We start from the raw sequence: 5,440 nt of genomic DNA on the forward strand, positions 1-5,440 counted from the left end.
ATAATATTGTAAAAATGTTTAGTGAGCATATGAAAACAATATTTTGATTATAAAAGATAATTTAGACTCATAAAAAAACTATGTTTTAGTCTTTTTTTTTTAAAATGTTAAATAATTTTGTTATCTCTATAAATAATAGTATTTAATTCTGATCCTAAATAAATTTTAATTTAATTCAGCAAAAAAAATTCAAATTTTTAGTTATCTGTTACAGGTGGTGGCAGTATTGAGCTATGTGATTTTTTGTATAAAGCCGAAAACGGACTACACACAGACGTGGGTAAAAAAAAAAACATAATAGAAACAACAGTGTGTATGAGAACGAAATCAGACAAAGCTGACACATGTTTTTAGTGTTTCAGTGCAAAGGAAACCGAAAAAGGTAAAGACACAAGAATGACAGCAGCATACAAATAGAAGGTTTAATCCTGCGGCTACACTTTTGATCAAAATAGTTTTACTAATTGCAACCATTTATTTGAAATAGAAATTCAAACCATTATATTATTATGGAATAATATAATCTAAACTTAAATGTTCATTTGATTTCATCATTTAATCTAATTTAGAAGTCAATATTGACCTATCTTTTTTTTCGTTTAAATACCAACAATATTGACCTATCGGTTCAACGTAGTTCGCAAAATCAATATAAAAATCAAACGACAAACAAAGCGCTGAGAAAAATTAACGGAACGTAAATATTTGTAATATTGAAATGATGAAATTGTCTGGTGGTTGTAGCAAGAAACAAAAAACATAAAATATTAAACTTTAAAAAAAAGATGAATATAAAAAAACTTATTCATCAAAGTCAAGGTCGGTGTTGCTGTTGTTCCATTCGATGGCTTTCCTTATGAGCAGCTCCAATGCATGGTCATGAAAAGGGTAGTAAAAGACTACCTCATCTCCGGGTCTTAAATTTTTTTCATGAATCAGGTTGAACCATGGTTGTGTAATGGCAGGGATGTCATGGTGGATGGTGAGTGGCCATTTGGTGGATTTTGAAAGTCCGTGGTGGATGGTAATACTTTTTTTGGAGCCATACACAAATTTGGAAGCCGCTGCAGGAAGTGTCTGTAACATCAAAAGAAAGGATGGCTAAACAAATTGATGAGGAAACCACAAAGTATGATAGACTGAAAAAAGTGTAGTATAACGCACTAAAGGTAGGTTCTGCTGTAGCATATCATCTGGTGGTGTGCAGGTCCGTCAATATAAACGGTGAAAGTGGTGTTTTTGTCACCGGCGACCAAACGTAGAATCACGCTTTCGTTGAGGTTGTGTGCCCTTCTAAAATCATTCAAGCCATCAGCAAAAAAAGCATTTAGTACCGAGTGTTCTTACCCTAATGAAATGTATCTCGCCATCGTAGTGGAATAAAACGTATTTGGGGTAGTTGCACAGCCATTGCCTGTGATAGGTGAAAGGAACTTGGAGAAGGTTCTGCAGGCAAAGAAAGTAAGGCGAGGCAGTTGAAAAAAAATGGAAATGCAGTTAAGTAGAAAATGTTTTTTTATGTGAAATGTTACCTTCTGAACCCTGAAAGGTGCGGTGAATCTTATGCTGTCCATTGGATCGTGTGGGAACTATACGAATAATGTGAAAATATTAAGTAACAAAAGGAATAGAGGAAACAAATATAAGAAAGATGAAAATGAGAAGAAGAAGAAATAAATTACAATAGTGGAGCGTGATGCGGAAGTGGCCATAAGAATGCAAAGAAGATGAATAGGGAGTCTAGTTTGGTTTGGCAGGATGCGAAGAGGATGAATATGAAGTGCAGTATAGGTATATATATGTGTATAGGAGTGTTGTAAGTGTTGGTGGTGTTATATCGATATAATGACTGATTTAATTAACAAATTAAATGGTGACTCTTGGATGCAAAGAAGATGAATAGGGAGTTTAGTTTGGTTTGGCAGAATGTGAAGAAGATGAATAGGATGTGTACTATACGTAGATATATGTGTATAGAAGTGTTGTAAGTGGCGGTGGTGTTATATCGATATAATGATTGATTTAATTAAGAAATTAAATTAAATGGTGACTCTTTGTTGTTGAACGATGCAAAAAAGAGTTGTGAAGAGTTACAACCCTATACAACGCTGACGTCTCTCGACAATAATTACATTTGATGTAGTATAGGGAGATACAACTGCAGTAATTGTGTTTGTGCATTTATTACGATAGTGCCTTAGTGGTGTAAGTTTTATGTGGGATGGGAAAGCGGTTTTTTTTTTTGTAAACAAAGTGGAAGTTCAGAAGGCAATCTGATAGCAGAGTAAGCGGGGATATGAAGCGTGTAGGAAGCGTGTACGTATCGGGAAAAGTAAGGGCTGAGCAGCAGTTGTGCAGTGTATTTATTAGGAATACGGATTCGTTGGTGTAATTTTAATTTGGCAGTGAATATAAGTTGAATTTATTTGTAGAGTAAGTGGAAGTTCAAAAGGTTATGGTATAGGATTGAAAGCATGAATACAAACTGTGCATGGTTGGTCCAACACCCCAGGGACTTCGAAAACATTTTCATTAAATTAAATCATATGATGTTTTTTCGAAAGTATGAGTTTTCTGTCCATAAACAACTGTCATACCTATTTTGTCCATAAAACATAGTATTGAGCGGATCTAATTTGGTTGAACAATGTGTATAAATTATTATAATTTTTTTTTTATATTTGTATTCAATTTCTGTAGATGAGAAAAATATCATACATATTATGAAATGTTTTATGACAATTAATCCGAAAATGAATTGTATTTTTAATAATATACTTTGGATTTTGAGTTTGAAAATTTGTATGGACATTCCTTGATTTGTTGGAATGCCTTGTTGTATTTACTTTTTTTTTTCCTTTTTATCTATAGGAACATAAGATAAATATTAAAAGATTGATAATACTCATACCATGCTTAATCAACTCAATTAGATTCTTTTTAAGGTTTGAACTTTTTGATGGAGACTAAACATATATATGTTGAATAGTCACTTTAATTTTGAAGGACATTAGTGATATTTCAAGTTTTCTTAGACATCTAGGTATGGATTTGTACGTGTATTTCGTAAATTATTGTATGATTTGTAGTTATATAAATAAATTACCATGAAATAAACAATTTGATATTGACCATGTAATATAAATTTTCAGATAACATTTGCAGCATTAAATAAATTTGTTGAAGTTGGATTGAATTCCCTGAAGTCAGTATAGGAATTTTGGAATGCAACAACATACATGGTATATGTGTTATATGTCAAACTGAACAAAAGGAGTAAAAGCGAATATAATGTAGAATTAAATAAATTAGTTGAAGTTTCATTGAATTCCCCAAAGTCAGTATAACAATTTTGGAATGCAACAACATACATAGTGCATGTGTTATATGTCAGACTGGATAAAACAAACAAACAAAAAGGTGTAATTAATGCGACAACATAATTGTATTGTATGATGGAAGGATACCTATTTATAAATTGGCAAAGACTTCGTTGTAAACAACATTAGTGGTAATATTTTTTGGATTACCATCATTGTCATGTATGAGAATATGAAGTCCATCTTTGCTTTTGACCCTTGAGAGTGCAACATATAGTTGGCCATGACTAAAAACTGGGTGTGGCAAATACAGTCCTATGTGATGTAATGATTGTCCCCGAGATTTGTTTATAGTCATAGCATAAGAAACTATGAATGGAAACTGCCTCCTTATAAGTTTGAATGGCCATGGAGATTTAGAAGGAGACATATTTATTCTGGGTATGTATGTCCTATTTCCTGAATTAGGCCCAGTAATTACTTCATCCTCAATCACATTAGATCCGAGTTTGGTGATAATGAGCCTAGTTCCATTGCACCGGCCATCAGTCTGGTCGAGATTTCGTAATAGCATGATTGGAGTTCCAACCTTAAGTTTTAATTTATGATTAGGTATACCTGATGTTTGCAATGAATATAGGAATTCAGGTGGCAATAATGCAAAAGCAGGATTGAGCAATTCATCTGATTTATCAATACTATCTGCGCTGCAATACTCTTTTTCGTGATTGGGTATAAGTGATAGGACATAATCATTTATTTTTTCAACAATTTCTTTTTTAGAGGCAAGAACAACTCTTTTTTGCAAGTAATCTGTGTCACTGTAGTTATCTATCAAGCTGGGATAGGTGGCTTCAACAATAGCATGGATAGGATCATCATAATTTTTGATGAGAAACTCATCTGGAATAGTGATTTCTGAAAATCCGTCATTATATTGTCCAATTTTTCCATCTCCTATGTCAAGTAGCCAATGTGAAAATTGTTTGAGTTCTTCATTGTTGGGTTGTTGGGGAGCATTTGATAGCAATCTCATGTTTTTTGTAAGTTTAAGAATTTGGCAATGGTCCCAAATGTATGATGCATTTATAGTTGCATGGACGATGTCTGAGCGATTACCTCTTGGAACAATTGGCAAGATCTGTCGGAAATCTCCACCAAAAACCATAATTTTCCCTCCAAAAGGCAGATTGTTTTGCATGATGTCTATAAGACTTTTATCTAGTGCCTCAAATGCAAATTTGTGACACATTGGAGCTTCATCCCAGACTATTAGTTTTGTAACCTTTAATAATTCAGCTAACTCACTCACTACCTTGATGAATATTGCATGTTGAATTTTCTGTTGCAGGGACTGGTATAACAAATTTGGAATGTGCGGTTCGACCACCAGGCAATAGTAATGAAGCAATTCCACTTGAAGCAACTGTACAAACAATTCCACCATTGGAGCGTATACCAGATGATAAGGTTGTCCAAACAAATGTTTTGCCAGTTCCACCATATCCATAGAGAAAGTAAACTGCAGCTGATTGAGTGTTAACCACAGACATAATGGTATCGACAATAGTTTTTTGCTCATCTGTAATTATATATTCACATATTAACAAATAGTAATATATACTATTGTGATTAAGGAATTCCTATATCAAATGTGTCATAATTTGTGAGTACTTGTGAGCAATTGGTATGCCGTGTTGTATTGTTCTGCTAACATTTCTTTGTCATATGCCATTTCATTATGGATCAGATTATTATGATGTTGGTTTCGTGCTTATCCTATTGGGTATGACATGGATGGAAAATCTCGCAAGCTTCTTCTGTTCGCTTGTAGCATATTCTCAATCTCAGTTAAGCATAAATGAATTGTTTCCTTTTCAGTAAGGCGAATACCTGTGATTAGCAAAATAATAAACATAATGATTATGAGTAAACAATATTTATTTAGAATATATAAAATCACCTTGTTTTCTATGATTGAATATGATATCATCTGCCATCCATTGCCATGTCTGTTGCCAAACAAATTCTGGTTTGTCCATGGTGTTCATAAATAAAAGCTTGACAAATAATTTTCTTAGGTAGTGTGCAGTACCCCAATTATTAGCTTCCTGTAAAGC

At 33.2% G+C, this 5,440-nt stretch overlaps 1 pseudogene; it reads right to left on the reverse strand.

Moving 5' to 3' along the window:
* Positions 1 to 801: 801 nt before the first annotated feature.
* Positions 802 to 4,899, reverse strand: LOC114378702 (annotated as a pseudogene).
* Positions 4,900 to 5,440: the final 541 nt, after the last annotated feature.

This window comes from Glycine soja, chromosome 12 (genome assembly GCF_004193775.1).
Source record: "Glycine soja cultivar W05 chromosome 12, ASM419377v2, whole genome shotgun sequence".
Taxonomy (NCBI): Eukaryota; Viridiplantae; Streptophyta; class Magnoliopsida; order Fabales; family Fabaceae; genus Glycine; species Glycine soja.